General features: G+C 44.5%; 1 protein-coding gene across 1 annotated transcript in view; it reads right to left on the bottom strand.

Annotated features, from left to right (window-relative positions):
* Nucleotides 1-26,538, bottom strand: part of APBB2 (amyloid beta precursor protein binding family B member 2) — a 198,340-nt gene extending 171,802 nt beyond the window's left edge. The window contains exon 1 of the mRNA XM_069791231.1: nucleotides 26,491-26,538. The gene's annotated coding sequence lies outside the window, so the exon portion shown is untranslated. The remainder of the gene's footprint in view (nucleotides 1-26,490) is intronic.
* Nucleotides 26,539-26,858: the final 320 nt, after the last annotated feature.

The following is a 26,858-nucleotide window of genomic DNA, read 5'->3' as shown; positions in this document are numbered from 1 at the left end:
AGAACAGCTAAAGGCCTGTCCGTATTTTCAAGATGTCATTCGGGTGTCTGTGGACTTTTACACAGCCTGAAACAGAGAACAGGCACTTGCAAAAGAAGGATAAGAAAGTGTAATGTACAGTTTGAGCACAAACCTATGTTTCAGCTGTAACAAAAGGATGTTCCTGAAAGAAGCAGGGCGATGTAAAACTGAGCAGGACACTGATGGGAAAACAGGTACTTCTATGGCAAATTGTACATCACTGCATTCAACATTTCACTGTGGACAGCATCCTAGAAGGAGGTGGGTGGGAATAGGGAAAAAAGCACTGAAAATGAGAACATTTGGACTAGCCTGAAATCCTACCCACTGCAAGGACAAGATGCTCACAGACCCCAGGCCAAACCCACTCCAAAGAGGTGCCTCATTAGTCCTTTCCAGAAACAGCGTGGAAGTTTCCTCTCTCCCTTACAATAGGGTGAAAGTCCCCCTTACACAGCAACTCTGCAGCAGCAACAGTTGCATAGAAAGCGGAAGGAACTGGGACCACCTGCTCCCTCACGTGAAGATGCAAGGGGCCCAAACTCTTAAGAGGAAAGACAGCAGCCATGAGGCAGCTGTCTTCTGCAGACGCTAGGTAGCCAGTGCTCCCCTTCAGACATGAGCCATGTTGTGCAGGCAGGGCTCCATCAGATAAAGTTAATAGGCAGAGATTGCGTTAGGTGTTAATATACAAATGTATGCTAACCCAGTAAGTTAGAAACAGATGATTTTTCCCAACTGTGCCGGCCAGCACACTTTGCTCAATGGAAAGAAAACTAAAACCTAGAGGAGAAGTTGTATTTATTAATCTCTGCAGACTCACTGCAATCATAACTGGGCAGCCTAACTGCTCAGAAGATTATTCCAGTGATTCAATTGCATCACAATACAAATAGAGATATCTGCATAAAGTGGGCTGCAAATTACTAAAAATTAAGACCTAATTAAGTTCCACATTTGTGCATCATTGCCCTCTCTATTAGAGTTTGGAAAATTGAAGGCAACATGCTATTATACATCATGTGCTATTATTCACATAAGTGCCTAAATTACAGAGTTTGGGAGATACTAGTTATGTACTTATTAAAAAGCCATTTAATTCATCATATAATACAGAGTCGTCTTTTGCGACTGAAATAGGAAACATGAAAGCAGCATCTGAATAGCAAGTCTCAATCAGAAATTATTTCTGCTGCCATAAAAACAGTTTTTCCCTCCAGATTTTGGTTTCCCCTCTCACACTGAGCCACAGCAGGGGCTGGAGAAGTTTCTGAAGTCTAATTCATGCTCTTTGCATTTACCTTCTTAAAAAAAAAAAAAAAAAAAAAAAAAAAAAAAAAAAAGGTGTGCTGACTACAAACTGTGACAGGAGTTCACAACTCCTCAGAAAGCGTATAAAATTGCTGATACAAACCAAATAAGAATAAAGGACCTGAATAAATCAGGTTTAGTCTGAATGTTGAGACCAGAGGCTCCTGGGGGCAAGGGCAAGGTAAACATTCGCATTGGATAGAGTGGTGATACAGGACCAGTTGTTTTAGAAGCAGAGGGCATCCTCAGATGTGCAAAAAATGGTTAGACATGGGGATACAACCAAGTTAGCCTTTGCAGCAGATGCGATGGAAGCCTTGGCCCAGCTTGCACACACGCAAATGAAGATGCCAAGGAGCTATCAATCATATGGCCCTTAATGAAGCCCCGCTGATGTTTCACACCCAACTAACACTTTTTGTTCTTCTTCCTTATCCTTTTCACCTTGTGCATAATTGATTACAAGCTTGGCTAGCACTGGAATTTGTTCAGCTTCACAGTACACCAGCTAGGAGGGGAACACCAAAGAGGGGCTCTGGCAGTGCCAGTGGCTGTGCCAAGTGGTCGGCCCCCAGCCGGGGCGGCAGCATCCCACCAGCCCCACCTCCAGCAAGGGCATGGGGCCAGGGACTGATGCCAGAGCCCAAAGGGCACCTGAAGGCAGCTGACCTCTGGCCCTGTAGAATCAGCTGCTCTTCAATAAAGTTCTTCCCACCCTGAGAACGCTAACTCCCAAACCCCAAATTCAGGGTTTTATCAGCTAAGCTTTTCAGAAGACATTTAACATCAGAAATAGGTTTCTAAGCACTCCCTCCCTTCTCCCTCAGAGGATCAGGGAGACAGAAGAAAACTTCCTCTCAGAATTTAAAGTATTTTTAAATATAAATATATATTCAAACCAGGCTAAAATTTTTTTTAAAATTCCTAAACTGTGGTTTGTTTCATGTTGTATTGGGTTTGTGTGGCACGGTTTTGGTAGCAGGGGAGGGGGCTACAGGGGTGGCTCCTGTGAGAAGCTGCTCGAAGCTTCCCTGGCTCCAAGGCAGACCTATCTCTGGCCAAGCCTGACCTAACTGGCGATGGTGGTAGCGCCTCTGAGATAAGATATTTAAGAAGGAGAAACTTTCAGCAGAGAGAGGAGTGGGATGTGAGAGGAACCCCTCTGCAGACAGCGAGGTCAGTGAAGAAGGCAGGGGAGGAGGTGCGCCAGAGGAGGGGATGCCCCCCCAGCCCTGGTGAGACGGCAGGCTGTCCCCCCAGCCCATGGAGGGGAGCGGGGGAGCAGATGCCCACCTGCAGCCCAGGGAGAGAGGAGCCCACGCCGCAGCAGGGGGATGCCCCCCAAGATGGCCGTGACTCCATGGGAAAGCCCACGCTGGAGCAGGCTGTGACTGAAGGACTGCACGCCCACGGGAAGGACCCACGCTGGAGCAGCTCATGGAAAGGACCCATGCCAGAAAAGTTCATGGAGAGCTGTCTCCAGTGGCAGAGACCCCACGCTGGAGTAGGGGAGGAGTGAGGAGTCCTCCCCCAGAGGAGGAAGGAGCAGCAGAGACAACATGTGATGAACTGACCCCAACCCCCATTCCCCGACCACCAGCACCACTGGAGGGAAGGAGGTAGAGAAAATCAGGAGTGAAGTTGAGCCCAGGAAGAAGGGAGGGGTGAGGGGGAAGGTGTTCTAAGATTTGGGTTTACTTCTCATTACGCTACTCTGATTTGATTGGTAAGAAGTTAAATTGATTTCTGTCCCCCCCCCAAGTGGAGTCTGGTTTTTGCCCATGACCACAACTGGTGAGTGATCCTTCCCTGTCCTTGTCTGGTCCCATGAGCTTTTCTTTATACTTTCTCCTCCTCATCCCACCGGGAGTGAGGGGCAGGGGGAGTGAGTGAGCAGCCTCATGGTGCTTTGTTGCCAGCTAGGCTTAAACCATGACACATGTGAAGGGATTTATGTGTCTTTATCATAGAAACCACAGCTGTTAAGTTAAAACAGTGTCTGATATTCCATTTTTCATCTCATCATTATTCCTTCAACAGTAATTCACATTAACCGCAGTGTATCTTTTATCTTAACAGTTGGTAAGAATTTCTGAAGTACTAAATTATACAACGTCTACTTGAGTTAAGAAGGCTATTACCATCTTCACATCAGAGACGGATAAACTGCAGCTGCCCCAACATTGCACAACACTGAAGTCCCATAAGCAACATCTTTCCCAAATTGCTCTTTTAACCATTAAATATGCATGTCCTCAGTTAGAAACACCAAGCAGAACAGAGTCCTCCTCCACAACCAGCTTTTACAACCCAGGATGCCACACACTGCTTTGGTAATGGTAAGAGACAGCACCAAGTTACAGTGCGACTGGCTCCAGCAAGATGCATGTTATCCTTCATTTGATTTCTCCACGTATTCCTACCACTTGCATTCAGTGATGTGGGCTTGAAGCTTTTGAAAAAGAGCATGAACCTAAAACTACATACTACATTTAGCCTGAATGGGGTCTTTGAAGGTTTCCAAGTCAGACTTCTTTTGGATTCAACAACTAGCTCTTGGAAGAGCTAACAGCAGCACCTTTCTCGTATCCTTGCAAATGGGATGGCCATGCCTACAGCCAATCCCCAAACCCTTCACTTTATAACCTCCTCCTGCTTCTCTGCCTTAATTATTCAGAAACAGAGGGGAAAGAAAAAAAGAAGTCTGGGAAGAAATGGAACAGAAAAAAAAATAGAAAGGAAATTTTTAGCCTTTTGTTTTGACCTGCTTTACTCTAAGTTCATTTAAAACTAAGAGTGCCGTTTTCAAGGCACAAAAAAAACCCACAGTATGTAAAAAAGAACTTTTACATTAAGGAAAAGAAAGAGGTTGGAACAGAATATCTCAATATTAACACTTTTAAAGAGCTGAACAGGAAACTCATGAAAAGGAATTCTTAGCCATGAACACTTGGTGGTTTTCATTTAAGTGTACTGATGTATGACAACTTTGACCAAGCTTCTAACTGCACACATTTCAGAGCATCAGGTAAGTTTAGAAAAGCAGTCATCTCTTTTTACTCAAAACCACCCAGAAACTTAAATTTTCAAGAAAGTCTCCTCATTTCAATTTAAAGAGCTCCTACACAGTACCAAGGAACACTTCTCCAGTACAGCACAGCACAGCACCTTGTGTTTCGAACAAGCTGGTGGGCTTTCCCCTCCCCACTGGCTGAAGAGATCCCTGCTGGGAGAAGAGGATAATGAACCACATAAGCAACATCAATCATGGTCTAGACAGCTACTTTTCATGCAACTCTTTCTGGTTTCCATGCTGCGGTAAGGCCAGATTGATAAAAGGTGTTGAAGGCAGCTAAAGGCACTCCGGAAAAACAAAACACCCCAGCAACGTGAGTCAGGAGCCCAACGCAACTGGATGCATTTGCAAATCCTGGGAGGAACATAATGCCCATAGTAAAACATGGTTATCCCGACAAGGCAAAGGAGAAACACTCCCAAGCACATGCTATTGAAAGCCTGCATCAGCTTAGGCTGCCAGGCTGCTAATTCTTGTCGTTTATAAGTTTTTAAACCATCTGTTAGCTAGTCTTTCAAGGAGAAACAGCCTGGCACTGACTCCAGGTCACTTATGAAGTCTTGTCTTGTCTTAACCATCTATAATAAAAGAAGAGCTGAGCTGCAAGTAAACAAACAAGCCAGACAGATTTCCCTGGTGCCAATTCCTGGATCTCACAAGATCCCTATAGATGTATCTACCGTGCTAGTTATCATCTACATGACCAAACAATAGCTCGCAGCTGGCACTTGCAACACCAGTGCTAACAACCCAGGTGGAGAAATCTCCCCAGGGGCTGTGGAAAGCGATGCCTTAGGGACACCTACGTCTCAAATCTATGACTCAGTAAGAAAAGACAGATGTGTATCTATTTTACTATTAACTGCACAACATTACTCAAGCCACCTCCCTCCACTTCTTCCCCAAAACACATTAGCACAGTTACCAAATATTTAATATATGCAGGAATCCTTACGTAACCTAGATGTTAGAGCACATATTAAATTCCCCAGCACTGACAATGTAGACAGATCCCTTCGTGATTAAGCACAATGTGGTTACATCGGTAACTGAAGGCAGGCACCTTCGTGGCACAAATCTGCAACACCCATACTCCTTTGTTCTGATGTCTTGCAACACAGTTGCCTTAGCAACACAAATCATCTTATTGGTCATTAAATACTATTTTTCCATATAATGTTAAAACTGTTCCACAATAAAGTGTTTTTCTAAGTATAATGCTTTCCCCAAACAATGCTAAAAATACTACTTAAGTTAGGCAGTTTGATATGACCAGAGGGTTTAACAAGAAAATGAAGAGAATTTAAGAGCAACCTTTAATTATTTATTTTGCCAAAGGAAAAAAAAACAAAAATAAAAATATCGGAACTCATCAGCCACATTGAACTTTCCCATCCATTTGAACTTAGAGGAAAGTTGTACAGCAGGAAAGGTTTTATCCATCTTTCTCTGTATTTCTGGTCACACAGGGACACAAGCAATGATACTACAGGTTACCCATAGCAGAGGGAGGTGTTCTGTCCTGATTAAAAGGTATGTCTGTACAGAAAAACCTCAAATAACACTGCAATTTTACATTTTCCTTGGGAGGGAGCAAAACACAAGAAGGGAGATGGAGGAGAGATGTTTATGGCTCAGTCCGCCAAGGCTGACTGAAATAGGGTCAAATGGCACATGTGCTTACACCTCCTCTGCTCTGTGCCACAACTTCCCTGCCTCTAGCCCCGTTTAATCATGTACAAAAACCATTAGTAATCTTCCATTGCTGTGCTCCTGCCTTCAACACAAAGCCATGCATTTTCTGAATGCTGCTCTGTATCAAACCCATTGCAGTCAGTAAGCAATTGCTAAATGTTTTTGAGTCCAAACACAGCTACCCTCCTTCACAATATACAGCAGACTGTTTTGGCAAGAAAAAAAAAACAACAGCAAAGTCAATAAATCTTTAGCTTTGGTAATTCTGCCTCATGTTTTGCAGCTTCTTTATAGCAAGAATATAATTCTTGCTATAAAGACACATTACTTGTCCAGAGCGAATGTTTTCAACTGAAGAATATCTTGACCTCAATATTTCACCAGTCTAATTCAGTCTCCTGTTTCCCCTCATCAGACAAGTAGTTTCTCTTGGTTCTTGGATATATATCAATTTTAAAGAAGTACCAGCTGAACCATTAGGACTAAAAGTGAACATCTGAGAAACAATATCCTGAAAGTACAAAGGTCACATTGTCTGCCAGGAACGAACATCAAAAATGCACTCCAACTTGGCTGGTCCTTAGACACTGTCAGCCTAAAGCCAAATGCATTGAGATCCAGATACTTCAAGCAAAAGCGAAGCTGTCTCTGGCTTGCGCTCTTTGGGATGCAAATGACAAAATGTCAAGATGCTGTAGTATTTGGGGAGGGAGAAGGCATAAATTCATACGAACAAAGTGACATGCTTTTCAAACATGATTCAGGCCTCACTTCTATCAGAGGGAAGTACTTCAGCCCATCTATCCCATCAGCATCAACAGGCCAAAATCAAAGTTCTGCAGGCATTAAAGTACTGCTTCAAATAAAAAAGCAAAGCTGAAGAATCAGACATTGCTAAGCAAAATGGGCAAAATATTTTTCTGGCAGGTAAAAAAGTTTTCCCAGAACATCAAAATCGCTGTCATAACTTAATAGCAGCATCCCAAGCCATTCAGATCCAAAGGTCTTTGAGGATGTTGGAAAACGCACCTTTTACAGAATTAAGCATGCACAATGCCATATATAAGTCCTGACCATGAGCGACCCAAAGTTAGCACTTCTCCTCAGTCTCATCTTGGAACTCAATTCCAACAGGTTACTTAGAAGTAGCGTACCATACGTCATTAACAAAGGTGGCAAACACCTTCCTTCAGAGAAGGAAGATATATTTCCTACACTGTTCTTGGAGTCTAACACTGGATAGAGCTTACCACTTGAACAAAAGGTTCACCAATGACTCTACATATAAAATCTCAAACTGTTGCCATAAAGATTTTAAATACAGTAGAGTATTTGGGGAGGCCATCCCTCATCCTTGTTCTAGTATCTTCCCTGTCTACCTTAGAGAGCCACCTTCATTTGCTATGCAGTTCTGCAAGGAACAAGAACAGACACTATTTGGATCATCGCTCCCTGTCTTTATGGGATGGAGACGGAATAGGCAGCTCCTAACTTACCTACCACAAATTGGGGAAGGCTGCTAGCAGGGAACACCTAACACTGTTCTTAGGACTGCTCACCCTTCTCCAGCACTACATTCAATGACACAATCATTTACCCACAGCAGGGCTACAATGGCATTTAAAAAAATCAGGGAGGGGAGATGGTGTTTGGTATTTTTAAGTAAGACAACTATAAAACACAAATTAAGCTCCAAACCTGGGAGGCTTCAGGTTACACACAACCTGACTATGAACTAAATTGAAATAACAATAACATTTAATAAATAGAAACATATTATGCAACCTTCTGCATTATACTAATATATAATATATAATAACAGTATATAACTATACTATTATTATAATTACATATGCAGTGAAGTCCTTGCCAAAGCCTTTGCAGCAAGCAGAGAAAAATCAAAACTCTGCTAACACTTTTTGAATCCACCTCCTGGTAAGATCCAAGAGGCCAAATAGGAAGCTGCACCCACAGCCTGGGGAAACTGCATAGCCATGAGCGGTCCAAAGCCCAGGAACTATAGAGCACTCTTCCCCTTTCCCAGGCTGAGTAAGCCAGTCCAGTCATCCTTAGTGCCACTTCCAAAGACAATTAGCAAAGTCTCATTTCAATTAGCTTTTCCAGAGCCATGAGCATAAAGAAGAGCACTGTACAACTTCAGAAAGAAAACGTGTGATTAGAAAAGGCAAATTCAGGTGGAGCTGGAAAGGAAACTTGGAAAGACCAGAGAAAACAAGAGACAAGAAATCCCAGAGCATCTCTCCCACAAAATGCTGGGTACTACTTGGGACAAAGCCAAAGCTTGCATTCAGAACGAGGAGCTTTCTCATACTTAGTTGGGTTTAAAGTTATCTTTCTCATTTCTCATTATCAAAATGATTCATTTCTTCCTAGCCAAAACTTATACAGTACACTATATAATGGCTTGATACATCTACATGTCTACAATATCTCATTTAATACTGGAAAGATTAACGCGTCTTTTGTGCATTCCTAACTTCTGGTTGCCAAAGTTTTTGTGGCAATATCCCATCACTAGTCTTCCCCAGCCTAGGGGTCTCCTTTGCTCTTCTATTATTTCCCCTTTAGTCAGACCCTTAACTGCTTTGTAACTCTAATGACTCGCTCCTCTAGTTTAGACTTTCCCACTTCCTGCCATAATAAATGTTCTATTAAAGACCAGATAAAATCAATGTATTTATCCTAACTCACATTTTAAGGTGAGGAAAAAAAAAAGTGTCATTTACTCATTTACTCTGGCACAGTTTACCTATGGATAAACTTATGCTGCATTTTGTCCTGTTTTCCATTCATGGTTTTAATTACTCTTTCCTTTAATATCTGTCTTAAAACTTTACATATCAAAAGACTTTCTTCTGTAAACACTGTGCTTCGAACACACTAGGGCTGTTACCATTTAGGAAAATAAATAGCTTTTGCACATGTTCATATTCTATTAGAACCAAAACCAAGAAATATGCAAAGAATGAAAACACTTCACTGCTCAGCACAGAAGTTCAAAATCTGTTTAAAAAAAAAAACACAACAAAACCACACACACACCCAAAAACCCATGAAGTTCTCTCACTACAAACAGGGCTGATGTGTACATGGAGAATAAACAGTATGTTTAGTCACCCAAGAAAATAAAAGCTTTTCCTACAGCTTGTGGTTCACTTACACTAAGAAGTAGCAGTCTGCTGAGAAACAGATACTCAGTTTGTGTTTTCCCTCCGAACAGGAAAAACAACCCCGAGAAAACACATATTTTCCTTAACAAAATGTACCCGTTAATTTCTCTTCTTTATACAATACCTAATCCAGAGCAGTGGCATTTCTAACTCTGTAACCGATGCCAGCACCCACCAAGGCTGGGAATTAGCCAAGCAACTAATTGCAGGGAAACACAATTGTGCCACAAGCCTTGGGAAGAAGTGTTAAACTGGTCCGTGCTGGGGAAGGGACACGTGAGACCTTCCAGCTTGCTTAGTAGTATGCAGCGCTCTTCCTCAGCAATCCCACACAGCTGTCCCAAGCCACACAAGTGTACATTTGTAGAAAGGGGTCACTGATACGAAATTTAAACCACCAAGTTTAAGGCAATTTTGATATCTGAAAGCATGAGAATGAATTCAGCGGAGTAAAGCTCTACTGGTTATATAGTCTATGTCTATTTGGAGCAGCAATTAATGATCTGTATGCTGAAGACTTCCATATCCATGCCAGTCTTAATAGCAGTCACTCAAAAATTCACAGAAAAAATTCCAAGTATTATTCTCACTACGCCTGCTGGGATGTCCAGGCAGTGTGTAACATCCCTTTATACCACTCAGAAGTGTGGCACACATAAACCAGGATGCAGGCTAAAAGTAAGATTTGTTTCGTCTAGAGAAAAAGACAGAAGGACCTAAACGATAATGATTACCAGTGAATATTCAGGCAAACAGATCCTTCTGACAGAAGCAACCTGAAAGAGTCTGGTATACTATCATCACTCCTAGCTCCTATTTTTATCCTAAAAAAAAAAAAAAAAAAAAAAAAAAAAAAGAGAGAGAGAGAGAGAGAGAGAATTGACTAGTGGCTTTTGTATCACAAACAGCCCTACTCCGAAAATTAAAATAGCAATTATTCCTCATTAAAAAAACACTCTTGTTTTTAATGGGGGGTAGGGGGGTGGGGAGAGAATCAACAACTGGAAACACCATGTTTCTCACCTTTCTTTTTAAGGTATTTTGGGATGACAATCCTTTTGATCCAGAAGGGGCACCAGAGACCCATGGAAGCAAACAAGGTGCACACTCCCAGCTGAAACATACCCAGAGCATTTCACTGAAATACCTTTTTCTGTCCTTGCAACGTGTGCTAGCAGTCAGTCGTTGTCTCACAGGAGTAAAATCCAAAACGTGCTGCTTGCCTGAATGGTGGCAACAACAGGCCTCCCCTGGCAACACAATCATTACTAATGCGCAACTTGAACTTCCAGTTCAAAAAATTAATACAGTTAAAGAAATTCATGCCTCGCGATCAGTATTTTGGGGGGACATTCCCTGTCACCTTGCCTGTCCTTTGTGCCTCTCATGCAGGGTTTCCTCAGACGTAAAGCCAGCCTTAGTCTCACCTGAAGGACAACTTCCTCACCAGAGAGGACAGCACAACTTCATCTGCAAGGCCGAGGAGCAGGTCTAACATCACACGCCAGCTACCTCGTGATAACATGAGGCACCTTAACAGACAAGGGAGCTGAGGACATCAGGTAGACGTCTGGGCAGCTCTGACCTTGGCTGGCCCACTCCTAAGCCCATTTCTGCACTGGTCCCCATAAGCTTTTATTATCGTACGTCACATCTGAGCAACCTAACCCTGATTGTTATAATACACTGTGGAAGTGATGAAACTTTCTTCAGGGACAGCCTGAGGGCGGTGTAAACCCCATCACAGCGGCAGGACCTAAACACAGCATCTACCTACACAATTTCATTTAGGATGCAGGAAAAAAGTCATGACAAGACTTGCTGTTCTCCCTTCTCTCCTTCCACAGTGGCCTGCGATTCATTTCTGAAGGCAAAACTTCTTTCTAATATACATGAAATGTTTATGCTTGCCTGACTTGGTGTGGAAAGGACAGCATAAAAAGATTAACTGGGTCAGGGGAGCAATTATCAAGTTAGATTAATGTGGAGAAATCCAGGTAACAGGAAAACCAGTAGATCTAAAAATTCCTGTTGGCATGCCGTTTCTTAACTTTGTATTTAAAGCATCTAATTAAAAGCTGCCAACCATGCTAACACTATAAATACTTTGCTCTTGATCTTTGGTTTCAAGAAAAAGGTTGTTTTAAACACAGAAATTGTTATAGCATTAAATAGCAATGAGCATATGAAGGAAATAAGCATGTAAGAGTCTCCTAAGACTAATCCTGTTCAGAAGCAAGAAAGCAAGTTTCCTGATCTCATTTCTTACAATGAGCTGCCTTTCTACAATAACAGTTCAATTTCTGAAGCAATCTCTGGTGCAACATAAGAGAACAGTGCTACAGTTAGACTTCCCAATAGAATTGCCATTTTTTTTAAATACCTGCTCCCCATCAGAGGGGATCAAACCCACACTTACTTCACTACAATGCTTTGCCTGTCAGTCTCCAGTAGCCATTTAGTAAAACCAATCTGCTCCAGCTGCATTACTCTCACCTTGCAAAACTGAGAGGTTCCCTGCGATTGAAGGTCCTTTAAAGGAACTGTTTTGCTTTAAGTTTAAGCATTTTATTGAGCTTAAGATATTGTGGCACTTTCTAGCTATGGCTAACAACTATGAAAACATCCATTTCAAAAGCACTAATAATTTCACTACCGTTTCCCATATGGTGTGCAGATAGTTTCTGCCTCAGATTGTATTAGCCTCCAGAAGACCCAAGCATTCATGTGCACTGTTCTGCTTGGAAGAAAAGGTTCTTCCACCCACAGCTTTCGAGAGAGGCAGTAACACAGCTTATCCATAAGCCTGCCACATTCAACTGACAACCCTTTGGAAAACACTAGTTTCTAATTGTCCCTTTTTACCAACCAGCTGTGGCCATTTGACAAGATTTGCACAGGGTCTCTCAGAGCTTTAAAACTTCCTGTTGCCCTGTGAAAGCATTTGAGTTAGCTTATGCTTCTGAACTAGAAATAATAAAAGTTACACACACTACTACATTAGGAATGGCCAAGAAAATGCAAAGGAACATCACCTGTAGTGAAACTGCTAGACCCAAACTTCAGTTTCTGTAAAACAAAATACATTTATTGTCAAACTTGGGTACTTTCAGAACAAACCCAGGCCTGTCCTTAAAACAGACAAAGAGGAGGAAAGAAAGAGACCTAGAAAACACTTTTAAGTGGGTTTATATTGTACTTAGTACAGAGTATGCCTCCCCACTGCTCCACGGAGGAGTTTTATTTCAAGGTCAGTGCCCAATTCCTTGCAAGTGATTTAGGCTTATTTTACTGCTGCAGTTTGCAGCCCATTTCATCATCTAGCTCCTCTGTGTAATTAAAATTCCTCTTCCTCTATTTATGTGCTAGCTCCTGCCTCCACCTGAGCCCGCTGGCAAGCGCCTTTCCTGAGACAGGCTTTAGGAGCATCAGTATCTTCATTCTGAAATCACAGAGTATGTGCATCGCTCTCCTTAAAGCATCTCATCCGTCAGTTTTTAAAATCTACACAAATTCAGCTTAATCCTCTACCATAATGGATCTAGAATTTCAAGACTTCCTTTCAAGCTCACCTTCTACAAGGAGGCTTCACATCCTGCCATAACAGCACATTGCAAGCAAATGTTTTTGGCACGGGTAAATGCAATCTCAGTTCTAAGAGCAACCCCAAAATGGGGAAAGCCCAGTTCCCCTCTTGAACACTGGCTACTTGAGGAAGTTCTCAAGCATTCACATTCAGCAGCAAGGAAAACTCGGGATGTGCTAATACCACCTGCCAAGCAAAAACGCCCTACAAGAGCCCAATGCCACTGTGCAACCAGTATTTACCCCAATAGTTTGAGAGAACTAATGATACTAGCTAGGATGAACATCACCATCCTGTGAATTTTCCATCCCTGTACAGCAGCAAAAGCAGTATAGGCAGCAGGAGCTAAAGCTCAACACTAGTTAGGTTTGAAGTTGGATCAGTCATTTGGCCTCTCACAGATCAGCTGCACACAGTTCACTCCTGGTTTTACTGCCAGCGTGTTGTGTGGGTTAGCAGTCTTATTTTAAACCTTGCCATGCGCGTTAAATAATCCACAGATTTAAAACATCCTCAGGACTTAACAGAGATGAATCTTAACAGCTTTCTGAGAGTAATAGGATTTATCGGGCCAAAAATTAAGGTGTTACAAACTCAAATTTCTAATTTATATCAAAAGCTTGTATTTCTTAAAGTCCTAGTGCAAGCTGGAATACTGTCAACCAGATCAAGTGTTATTTTTTCCAGCTCTATATTTACACTTCAAGAATTATACAGAAGCACACAGCAGAAGCAGAGAAGCCAGCGAAAAGTCTCGACATGAACCTTTTGGGGAAGGTTCAGAGAAGTTTGGATTATCTGCCCACAAACATATTTTCAAAGCGGTATAGATCTAGACATCCATGAGAACACAAGGAAGAAGAATCCAAGCTTTAAATTTAGGAAAATAATCATTTTACCTTGCACATACACAAAAACTTGGACAAGCATTGCAAGGAAGGCGGGTTTCTCTTCTGCCATGGAAGGAGGCGCAGCTGAAAAATTTCAGCCTCACCCATGTAAAATTAGCTATTTATTTTGGATAAATCCCACAAAATGTTTTCTGCCCAGCTAGCACTCCTACCTGCTGGTTTAGCAAGCAGTGGACCAAAGCGCTGTGCTGCACGATGACAAGCAGCCAGCCGCCAACTCCTGTGCCTCTTCAGAGGCTGGGAGGGTAGGTCCACTCATGAAAGCCTTGGGTTACTGCAAGGCAAGGATGGAGGTGACTCTTGGCTTCTGCATCTCTGGGACTCCCAGTGTCACCAGAGCCATTGCTACCAAGGAAACACTGTCATACAATTCTTACCAGCAAGGTCTGTTGCAAATTTAGGGATGCACATTGCCATATCCACCCTGTCAGATGTTCCCATCACTGCAACATGTGCGTACACGTTGGAAAGGAGAGAGAAGAAACAGCATCACCTCCTGACTTGCTGGCTGGACTGGGGAAGCACTGATGGATCCCCCTTTTTCTGACCAAAAATGCATAAGTAAAACCACATCACACCATTGCATCTGTTGCTACACACTAGCTGGCCAAAACCAGAGCATGGAGACTGTATTTCAGAACCAGCATGCAGCAGTGCTGGCTGATTTTTACTCCAAAGCAGGCTAGGAAACAACTGAAACAGGACTCCCACCTCGGATGCAAACCTTTAACAATGCTCTGAGGGTCTCATCATTCCAGGACCTCCTTGGCATCAAGCCTCACTGATGTTCCTGGAAGCCTCCCAATCGCCTCTCTTGATCCCCCTTCACCGCACAGATCCCTCACTAGGAATACCTGAATTTTCTATAGTCTTCCACTAGAGTTACACTTCAGTGCAAGGGCATCACAGTATCAACATGCTGTTAGGCTGCAAAGACACATTTCCCACTGACCACTTACGGAGTTTCCCTGACAAACAGCACCATCTTTATCACATTACGACATACCTATACTGGTTTTCAGAAGAGAATTACTGGTCCCTAAATGCCCATATGCCTCTACAAGAAAGCCTCCCATGTTTTGGCATATATAGGACCGTTATGTTTACCCAAGTTTAAATCCATACTTGCATCAAAGGGAAACACACTTTTTACTGAAAAAGTTTAGACATGCCAAGAATTGGCAAAAAATGCAGTTAGATGAATGCTGGTGTAACAGCATAAAAAGATTATAATAATAAGGTTAAAACACATTTATATAGTCAAGCATGGTTTGCTAGTAGCTCTTGCACATGCTTGCCTCAGTCTTTAATAGGGAGACCAGTTATCCTCAGAGTACTCTGCCCCCTGACCTGGAAGGCAAGGACAAAGAGCGGAATACACCCCCCTTAATCCAGGAGGAAATAGTTAGTGACATACTGCGCCGTCTGGACACTCACAAATCTATGGGACCAGATGGGATCCATCCAAGAGTACTGAGGGAACTGGTGGAGGTGCTTGCCAAGCCACTCCCCATCATCTATCGGCAAACCTGGTCAACAGGGGAGGTCCCAGAGGACTGAATGCTTGTCAACGTAAGGCCCATTTACAAGAAGGGTCAGAGGGAGGATCCAGGGAACTCCGGGCCTGTCAGCCTGACCTCAGTACCGGGGAAGATTATGGAACAGTTTGTCTTGAGAGCACTCACATGGCAAGCCCAGGATAAGAAGGGGATCAGGCTCAGTCAGCATGGGTTTACGAAAGGCAGGTCCTGCTTGGCCAACCTGATCTCCTTCTATGACCAGGTGACCCGCCCAGCGGATGAAGGAAAGGCTGTGGATGTTATCTACCTGGACTTCAGCAAGGCCTTTGACGCTGTCTCTCATGGCATACTCCTTGAGAAGCTGGCAGCTCATGGCTTGGATGAGTGTACTCTTCGCAGGGTGAAAAACTGGCGGGATGGCCGACCCCAGAGAGTTGTGGTGAATGGAGTTAAATCCAGTTGGCGGCCAGTCACAAGTGGTGTTCCCCAGGGCTCAGTATTGGGGCCAGTTCTGTTTAATATCTTTATCAATGATCTGGACGAGGGGATCGAGTGCACCCTCAGTAAGTTTGCAGATGACACCAAGTTGGGCAGGAGTGTTGATCTCCTTGAGGGTAGGAAGACACTACAGAGGGATCTGGACAGGCTGGATCGATGGGCTGAGGCGAACTGTATGAGGTTCAACAAGGCCAAGTGCCAGGTCCTGCACTTGGGTCACAACAACCCCATGCAGTGCTACAGGCTTGGGGAAGGGTGGCTGGAAAGCTGCCCGGCAGAGAAAGACCTGGGGGTGCTGGTCGACAGCCAGCTGAATATGAGCCAGCAGTGTGCCCAGGTGGCCAAGAAGGCCAACGGCATCCTGGCCTGTATCAGAAACAGTGTGGCCAGCAGGAGCAGGGAGGTGGTTCTTCCCCTGTACTGGGCACTGGTGAGGCCGCACCTCGAGTCCTGTGTTCAGTTTTGGGCCCCTCACTGCAGGAAAGACACTGAGGTGCTGGAGCGTGTCCAGAGAAGGGCAACGGAGCTGGTGAAGGATCTAGAGCACAAGTCTTATGAGGGAACTGCGGTTATTTAGTCTGGAGAAGAGGAGGCTGAGGGGAGACCTTATCGCTCTCTACAGCTACCTGAAGGGGGTTGTAGTGAGGTGGGTGCTGGTCTCTTCTGTCAGGTGGCTGGAGATAGGACGAGAGGAAATGGCCTCAAGTTGCGGCAAGGGAGATTTAGATGGGATATTAGGAACAATTTCTTTACTGAGAGGGTTGTCAGGCGTTAGAACAGGGTGCCCAGGGAAGTAGTGGAGTCACCATCCCTGGAGATATTCAAAAAGCACAATAGACGGGGTACTTCAGGACATGGTTTAGTGGGCATGGATGATTGTTGGACTGGATGATTGTGAAGGTCTTTTCCAACCTAAATGATTCTATGATTAAATAACAGCACATGTACATTGCTTTGTCACCAAGTTATTTCAATATCCTTGGGTAGTCATCTTACCAGCCTACAAACTTATCTAACAATAAGTCTGATCTCAAACATTTCTGAGAAGCAAACATCAAATAATTAAAAACATTTCTCTTTTTTAATCCTTCTCTTTTCAAATACACAGGTATCGTCAAACATTTTTCTTATATTGGATAACTTTTTAAGCTAACAAACCTCAAACTCCTCAAAAAGCTTTTCATATACAGATGTGTTAGTTAAACCACTCCCTTTACTGATGGTTCTCATGTGTTTCACTGTTTTCCTGAAGTGTGGTGGGAAAAAAACAGAAAGGAAAAAAAAAAAACAAACACAAAACGTAAGCAGGCTCCCACAGGACTCTAAAAACATGAGTTGTTTCCCAAGCAGGCAATTCTCACTACCTTTCAGATTGAAGTGAAATTATCTTTATAACCCTTCCCTTTCCCTATCAGTATATATTCCATTTCTGTTGCATTTTTAAGCTTTTACTTCTATACTTTTGGGAAAAAAACAATATCAAACTTAATTTCTTAAAGGGAAAAGATTTTTTTTTTTAACATTTCAATTTCTTCTAAAAATCTCACACCATAATAAGAATTTAACAGTAAGTAATGGACAGTACGATGCCGTTTTGTTAGCCTGGATTAACAGAAAATCTGGGTGGAGTATTGGCATTTTACACAGGCACACACCCACCACGCACTGCTATCTTGTGAAATTACATATCATCGAGATGGGGTTTTAATCTATCAACATTTTTAATTGGCTTCAAAGTCTACAGTTACCCGGATCTGCCCAGCTCCCGCCGCAGTGACGGGAAGGAGCAGACTGGTGATGCTCGCGCTGCCTCGTGCTTCCCCTGCCCGCTGTGGCCGGCGGGCTTGTGCGAGGGCAGCACAGCTTCCCACCCCACTTCCTCCAGCCCCAAGTTCTGGGAGGGACGCTCCTCTCCCAGACTGCGGCACTGTCCTTCAGCAACAAGACTGAAGCAATATGGGACCGTTACAGGTGGTAAACACCAGCGTATGCAGGTCTCTGCGGCATGGCAGAGGAGAGGGCAGAGCTGCAGCAAGTTGAGGAAGAAGATGAAGGCAGGACAAGGGTTACTACTCGGTACGGTCCCTCTGCTAGCACTGAATTTCCTTTTCCAAGCCACATCAGCTCCACACCACTCCTCTGCCTCCCCAGAGATCAGGTACACACTCCAACACCCCGGCACTGGACTCCCCTCTATCCTAGCGGCAGGGCTTCTCCCCAGATGTTTTAAGACATTAAAACAGACCTCAAGCTTTCTTGGTATGGCAGCACAGACTTTGCCTGTTGTCCATTTCCTACATTTTCCTGTGTCAGAGGAAAATACCTTTATACACCCAAGAAAAATGGCCATATAAGCTTTCAAGAGGGAAAAAAAAACAGCAAGAAACTTTTCCATAAATTACTTCCATTCCTTTGAAATACGTTACATCATTCTATTAAAGGGAGTTACCAAAATTTAACTCTGCCCTAATACTTTTACCCTTGTGCCTCTTTCTGCTGACCAGCATCACTACAGTGATTTAGACAGCACACATCCAGCGCCAGCCATTCCATAGGCAAACAGAAGTTTCCCCACGACAAAACTGCTGGGACACTCCTGGCACGCCGCTCCACCTGGGGGCCCGGCACAGTGAGACCACGCGCTCCCCAAAGAGCACCATTTTATACCCAGATGGGTATCAGACAAACAACCACATGGAGATCCTGCCTCTCCTGCTCACATACAAGGCATGCAGGACACTGAGACAAGGTCATCACATAGCGCTGGACGTTTCCTTAATACCATGTGTATCACAAACACCCAGGTTCCCTACTGTATTTACTTCCCAATGAATCTTTCCGTAAGTTCATAGATTGTGCCCTATATGTATACATCTTCAATTCATTTAAACAACCTAATTAAACTATCTTTCCATTATGCTGCATTTAAATCCCAATTTAATTCGGCAAGCACTGAATTCTCCACGTGAGAGCAACCCTCCTCCTTATTTCTCTTCCTTGCAATTCCCTTTCATCTTTCATGCTGGTTCTCTGCACAGCTTCCTCCATAGCTACACAATTCAATACCTTGCCAAGAAACATCCCTTCCGAACAATAATCCTCTTTGCAAACAGAATGAACAAGGCAAATATAAACACAGGAGCAGTGAACTAATTGTCATATTTACCCGAACTACTGCTTCCAGTTCTTTATAATGAAATTCTATATTAAATACATAGGATGGCTTAATGTCAAGCTCCTCATTTGCTGAATTAGGCAGCTGGCCAGTAAGCACCCTGCAGCATCTCCCTCCAACCTGAAAAATTATGCTTACAAGGTTTCTGATAAAGGCCTAACTAATTTGTGCCAATATTAGTCACACCAACTTACTGTCAATTAATAACTGTTTGGAGGGCTTTCTACCCCTAGAATGCTGCAAAGGAATGACATGTTTCTACAACAGACAACAACAAAATATGTAAAGTTTATGGTAGTTTCTTCTCAAACAAGTTAATTCATAAAGGTAGGGAACATTTAGTGCCTGCCAGCTTCCTTCCCTTTGGCATCTGTTCTTTGTGCACAATAATTATACCAGGAAACCTCCCTCCATAACCAGCTAATAGACACAAGAAAAAAAAAAATCAGTTGTGACTAACAGTCCTGCATGAAACACATTTTAGCACCAATATCAAACCCAAGGGGTATTTTTTAAACACATATTCTACATTTGAAATCTGCAGAAGTAGTTTAGAAATGTTCCTTTTGGTGCCTTTGAAAATTAAACTGCACTTGCACTAAAGAAAAAAAAAAAAAACCACCTTCAACAAAAGGAACTAAACACACCACAAAACTGCTTAAAAGCGTATCATAGCAAAGCACGTCTAGTGCTTCCAGGAGGGTTTTCCCAAGGGCAGCCAGAGCTGATGCTTGTCTGATGGGATATATTACCTGGAGTACAATATAATTCCGCAAGGAAGACAAAGGAAAGAGAGAGATTTCTGCTAGTTTTCTACAGGAAAAAAAAGGACAGCCAAACAATAAGAACTGGATGACTAAATCAGTGGGTTACAACTCTATTTTGGCACAGCTACAGGAGGACACCACTGAAACTTTAGCAGAGGTTTTTAAATTATGAAGTCCAAAAGATTAAACTGTCAAATATAAATCTGCCACGAGTTTGCTTAAAGTACTTTACAGCAGCAGCACTATTCATAAGGTAAAACAAACCAGAATGAGGGACACTGGCTATCCAGTATTGAGATCAGAAGCAAAAATTTACATACTTTATTTTGTAGCAAACCTTCCTCTGTCACATATTATTACTCTTAATGCACTACTACTCAAGTTAGTAGTTTACATTCATGAATATCCTAGAGTAAACTGCATCTGACTTCATTCATCCGAGATCAGAGTTCAGTATCAAATGCAGCACAGACTACTGATAAAGGCAGAAATCTGCATCTAGTTAATCATCCTAATTGTTATGCAGACCACTTTAAAAAGGCACTAATCAGCGTTATACACAGATGCAAAGTTTGCTCAGCAGTAAAAATCACCATCTAAACACTTACCCAAACAAATATCACATTTTCAGGGGAGACAGAAGCTCAGCACATTTTAGTTAAAAAAAGAAAATGGATTTGACAATAGGAGACAGAACTTAGAGATTCACCTTAGATCTTAAGCTAAATCGAGTTTGATCTTTTTAAAGCATAAAAAAAATACCACACAAGGTCTGCTCATCATCCTGCAGGTGATGGAGGCAAAGTACCCGCTGTCTGTCAGGGAAGACTCCTACGCTCACTTCCAGTCATCTCACTGCAGGGTCTGCCCTTATACCTTTGGCGATAGGCTTACGCAACCAGGACCTCCCAGATGAGGCACAGCTAAACCAGCATCCATTAGCAATCCCAGGGCACTCTCCGCAATGCTTCAGTCAAATTCTTCCGCCAGAGCTCTGCAACCTCCCACTTGAAACATCCTTTGCCAAAGGTGAATGGAAAGTGGCAAGAGATGACAATCTCAGTAGAAATCAGGGAAGTACAGAGCTGCAAAGCCTAACACCTCTACTGGGCTAATAATTAACTCAGCTGATGCTAATGATAAAAGGAGAGAATTTGGTCACCTGGATAGTCTGCTGGAGAAGAGTCAGCACGGTTTGTACAGAGAGAAACCCTTGCTGAGTTCTTCAAAGGTGCCAAACATGGACAAGGTATACCCATTCATTCTGACCTATCTGAATTTCCAAAAGGACTTCAAGTCCCTAACCAAAAACTAAGGGCCTTCTTAAGGAAACTAGGCAGACAGAGGTAAGAGGAAGGGTCCTCTGTGGAGAGATAGACAGTTGAAAAATAGAAACAGGACAAGAATAAGAGTAAATGGTCTCTTCTTGGAGCAAACAGAAATCACCAATGAAGTTCAGCAGAGGCCCATGCTCACACTTTGGCTGCTTGACACAGTCATGCGAGACAAGGAAAGGGGAATGAGCAGCGAGTTGAGGAAGTTTGCTGATGATAAAAAAATGTATTGTGGTAGCAAGGCCAGGATGTGAGGAATTCCAGACAATCCTGGGAGACTGAGTCAGTAACACTGCAGAGGAAAACTAATGCAAATAAACACAAGAAACATAAGATGATGCACATGGGAAAGATACAACCATGGCTATACGTAACTGAGGGATTCCAAACTGACTGTACTCCTGAGCAACATCTTGACATTATGGTTTCACAAATTTCATGAAATTAACTCACTAGCAGTCCAAAAAGAAAATCAAACATTACAAGTCATTAAGAAAACAAAACATGGTTATACCACTGTATAGCCCCAAAGCTCACCCACATACTGAAAACAGTATACAGCCCTGATCTTCCTATTCTAAAAGGACATGTAGAACCAGGATAGACTCCTGCAAAGGGATGCTCATGGTCAGGAATGGCTTCCATACAAAGAATATCTGAGTAGGCAACTCTTCAGGCAGGTCAAAAGCCAGCTTGATGAGGAAGACATAGGCCTACAAAATCATGAGTGGCAAAACACAGAATCACTAACCATCTCTGCCACACAAGAACTAAGACCTGCCAAACGACAGAAGCCAGCTGAGAACAAGCAGAACAAGGGAATTCTTTACACAGCCAGAAGCAGACCCACAGACAAGCAGCACTCCAGGCCAAAGGCCATGGTGGCTGCAATGAGGTCCCAAGGGGGGCTGCAGACAGACCAGACAAGCATTTGGAACTGAAAGCCACCAAACATTTTGAAAGAGGGAAAGATTGCACCCAGCTCTAGCAACCCGAACCTGAGAACAGCCAGAGGCTCACATAGCATCTGTAGAGGAGGTTTTGAGTAAGGTCATCCTGTTCTTATTTTGCCTTGGGCATCCGCTTACAAGGAAAGGAAAAAAAAATGTTGCAGAAGACAGTAAATCAAAAAGGCAAAAGGGGAGCAGCCTGAAGGTGAGGGGTTAAAAAAAAATTAGTAAACTAAAGCAGGACACCACACAGAGCATCCCAACAGCACCCTCTGCTCCTTAAAGCTCTGGGGACAGCAGCTATTAGGCCACTGCCCAGACCCATAATGAGACAAGGAAAGAGAAACAAGCACAGAGGTGCTGGGATCCTGCCCATCAACTCTGGAGCCCATCAGCCCATAGAGCTATTGCCAGCTCAGACAGGGGCAGGAGCAGGCTGGCAAGAAGATCCCATTCTTTCATAGCATGGCAGATAGGAAAGCTATAAATCAAAAAAACACCCATAAGCTCAAGAAGAGGCTTTGGAGGAGCCAGAAGAGGAACTGCAGCCTCATGCATTACATGTACATGTCCCAGCATTTCCTTTTCCCTTCAAAAGGAATGAGAGTCACAGAGTCAATGAAGCACATCATAAATGCACCCATTTTCACCTCTCCTCCATTAATTTTCTAACATTTGATTTCAGTGGGCGACAGATCAGCCTAAAGTACAAGTCAGCCTGCAAGGGCTCCTCATCCCTCCTGATGGCAAGAGGACACCTTCTGTCACAGGGAAAGGAAACAATGCAGAAGCACTTAGTGGCATCTTCAAGGTGCTGCTTGGAGCTGAAACCAGCCGCCATGTGGCTTGCTCGAGTCCTGTGTGGTATACTGGGCTAGAGAGATGAACCCTTGCTTTGGCCCATCACAGCTGCTCTTTCATTTCTGTACTTATGACATCTCCTAGAAGCAGTCAGGTACTGCTGACAGTCATAAGACCCAGTATACAGCATCTGCAGCTGGCTGTATTCTGTGTTGCACACACAATATTTTTAGAACTGACTACAGACTTCTGTACAAGTTCAACTACTGCAACCACCAGGCTAGATAACTCTCAGCTGTTCTACATAGCAGCAAATGAGACCAACCCCATGCACAACTAGCTCAACTAGACTTGTTTTCAAATTTGCTTTAAACTTAATTTATTCCAGTCCTCCAGTCACAGCATAGCTTGGAGCACTGGTCTCAGTTCACACCATCTGGGTCTGCTGTACAGCCCCCCCCAAAAAACTACTTTTTTTAGAGGATTTATGAATTACGTCAATAGGAAAAAGAAGTTTTCTGCAGTTCATTTTTTAACCTGAAGGATAATAAGCTCAAACAGCGCTCACACACACACACACTAACATATAGTCTCCTTCTGCAGTTTTGACTTAAAGAAAAAGGAATTTCCACACAATTAGATGCAGCTGTAAGCCAACACTTAGTATTTTGGAGGGGGGAAAAACTAACTTGCAAAACATTTCAGAAAGTGACCACTAAGCACATCACAACCCTTTCAAAGTAGCGATGCAAATTGTAAAGCAAGCATTTTATGCCAGTTTTGAATGGTAGATTTTAAAAATAAGAAACACTAGCACAGAAAATCTACATTCAGTTAATTCAGATGTATGGAAAAGCTTTTCCCAAGTCACCAAGCCTCATCTCCTACTGCCAAGGATACGGTATAAACTTCCTCAATATATCTTCAAGAGCCAGTTAAGGGGCTTGCTCCCACTTCTCCCATTTGAAGGTTATTCGAGAACCTCACTCCATTTAGGGAAGAAACTGTCTAAATTTCAGCTTAAGTTTATTCATGCCAGTTTATAACCGTTTGTTCTTGTGCCAACATTGTTCTTTAGCTTAAATAGCTCCTCTCCCTTTCTAGTGTTTATATCCCTGCTGTATTTGCAGATTGCAATCACATCCCCTCTCAGGCCTCATTTGCTAGGCTAAACAAGCCAGTCTCCTCCAGAAAAATTGGCATTTCTGTTCCCCAGCCCCTCTCTACACCTGTCCCACCTGCAGCACGGGTGAGGGGACCTGTGCCTAGCACTCCCCAGGAGCTTGCACTCATTCCACCACCCCTCCTGCCAGTGTCCTGGCCTAACACACTCCACTGTTGCCTTTACTTTCTTCACAGCAGCAGGACAGCAGCAGTGTGGTCAGCAACAAGCTAATGCACCCAGCACATCTGCTGCTCTGCTGTTCCCAGCAGTGTAGCTCCTTGCTTGCAGCAGGGAACAAAGGCAAGACCTTGTCTTCTACTAGCAAGGGCTGTACATATGGTATAGTTTGTTTTCAGCGGGGGTGATTTGTTCAAGTGTGACTGCACATCCTAGGTCAGAGCTTCCAAAAAGCATGCATCTGCTATCTGACAAAGATGTAATCAGTTGATTACTCACCATTACCTATCAACTACCAGGATTCATTTTATTTTTCACAGGCTCTGCTAAAAAAAAAAAATCCTTACAGTAGGCAACCTCAAGTACTCAAATTCCTCCCTAACTAGCTCCTGAAGCCACCACTTTCTTCAGCTTAAACCCTGCAGCAGCCCTCTCTAGGGTCCTCAGGCATTTCCTAAGGAAGTCACCATCCCTCCTGACCTGAGGGCAGAGCAGAGTCTACCCAACACCCCACCAAAAATGAACAGTTTTGTCACTGGTTCCCAACGTAGCTGCAGAACTGAAAAACAAAAGAAATAATCCAGGTTTCCAAGTCATGCATCCCCTCTCCTAGGAAATGATTCCCACAGTGTTGTAATCTACTGCTTAAATGCCTCTATTGCCGGCAAGGGCACATTCACTCATGCTGCTTCGGAGCCAAGAATCTTCCTCCTCTTATAACCAAGTCATGTATTCTTCATAACACACGATTCTTCCTCCCGAAGAGTCCTCTCCAAACCTCAATTTCCTTTAAGTGGCCAAAAACCCCCAAAATACAAGCCAAAAAGTATTCCATCAAACTCTCATCGCTGTAAAGGAAGAACAAAAATACCCACACTCAGCATGGCTGTTCCAGGCAAGGAAGTTAATCAGCCAAGATTTTGTCCCAAGGTCACTGTAAGAAGACGTCTCTCCCTTTAAGTGCTAGGACATCTGCACGCTTATTTTAACCAAATGCAATTAAGCAGGCAGAAAATAGTTTTAAACACAAGACAGACAACTCGTCCAGGCTTTCAGAAAGTACTAGAGCGTGAGATGGCAGGATGATGACATGTCAGATCTAGAATGAACTGGAGGAACACACTGGCGAGCCAGAGGACACAGTAAGCCTGCAGCAGCTCAGCAGCAACCCAGACCTCGGCTTCTGGGGCAATACAGCAGACCTTTGGTGAAGCACTGAAACTGGCTGCAGACACTGTTATCCTGCACAACTTACTGCAGATACTGTTATCCTGTACGGCTACCAACAGCATCCGCAACACACTAAGCCTACCAGTCCATCCCCAGTGCAGGGTTGGTTTTTTCCTTGGTTTTAGTTATTTTGTGTTTAAAGCACCGAACTGCACTCATCCTCCCTAGCAAGCAGAGCCCAGCCAAGAATTATAAAACACTGCAAGCAAGCAAAGCAATGAAGTACAAATACGAACCATTACACTTTCCATTTTATTTTATCTGTCTGAATTCATTCTCTCTCTAGCCGCAACGAGAAGTAGCTCCGTTGCTGTCGTGGGACCCAAGCCAATTCCTGAGAACTTCAAGTGGGATTAAACGGGGTCCACGTTTTGTTCCGAGTACTGCATTTTTGCATCCTCCCATTTGCAACCCCGCGCGCAATCCTCAAGTACGATTTAATCAAGAGATGAACTCGCAAAGCCCGCTCTAATAATCACACACACCCCCCCAAAAAAGCTACTTCTACAAGCACTTTTGCCACTTTTCATGCTTTTTTAGCTCACACGCACCCCCCCACCCCCGAGGCAGAAGAAGACCCGCCGCCGTTCCTACTCGCCGCCCGCGGGAGGAAAGCCCACGTTCGCACCGAGGCTCCGGCCAGCTCTCTGCAGCAGCAGCAGCAGCAGCACCGCACCACTTCTGCGCGACGGGGGAAAAGCCGCGGGAGCGGGGCGGCGGCACCGGGCAGCCGCAGGCCGGCCCAGCACGCCCGAGGCCGGGATGCGCCGGAGCCGCCCGGGGCGAGGGCAGCGGGACCCTCCCCCGGCCTCCCGCCCGCTCGCACCGGCAGCGGGCCGGCCGGAGCGGCGGCGGCGGCGGGCAGCCACGCACCGGGGGCCCTGCCACGGGACACGCTGCGCTGTGCTGCGCTACGCTACGCTACCCTGCCCTCCCTCCCGGCCCGCCACGGAGCGCACCTGCCCGCCGATCCGATCCGATCCGCTCCGCGCTGCGCTGCGCCGCCCGCCCCGGAGGCGCCCGTAGCCCGCTGCGGGATGCGGCCAGCCTTCCGGAAACGCTTCCCAGCCCGCTGCGCTTACCCAGGAAACGATTCCGGCCGCCGGCCGCCGCCGCCGCCGCCCCTCCTCCTCTCCCTCCGCCCCGGCCGCCGCCCAGAGCCGCGGCCCGCAGGGGGCCGGCCGGGCGGGGCGAGGCGGGAAGGGGGGGCGTGCGCCGCGGCGCCATGTTGTGTGCCGGCCGCCGGGCCGGGGCGCGAGGGGCGGACGCCGCCGCCGGCCCCCGCTGCCGCCCCGCCGAACCCCCGCGGCCGGTGGCCCCTCAGCGCTGCGGCACTGAGGGGTTTCAGTCAGCAGCTCATCGGTGGCCTCCAGAGCAGGTGTCCTTCCGTGAAGGGGTAGGGTTTATGCGTGAGGGCAGGTGTACCCCTGAGAAAAAACGAAAAGCCGTT

This window comes from Haliaeetus albicilla, chromosome 1, assembly GCF_947461875.1.
Source record: "Haliaeetus albicilla chromosome 1, bHalAlb1.1, whole genome shotgun sequence".
In the NCBI taxonomy this organism is placed as follows: domain Eukaryota; kingdom Metazoa; phylum Chordata; class Aves; order Accipitriformes; family Accipitridae; genus Haliaeetus; species Haliaeetus albicilla.
The sequence above is the reverse complement of the archived record's forward strand: the minus strand, read 5'-3'. Positions and strand labels throughout refer to the sequence as shown.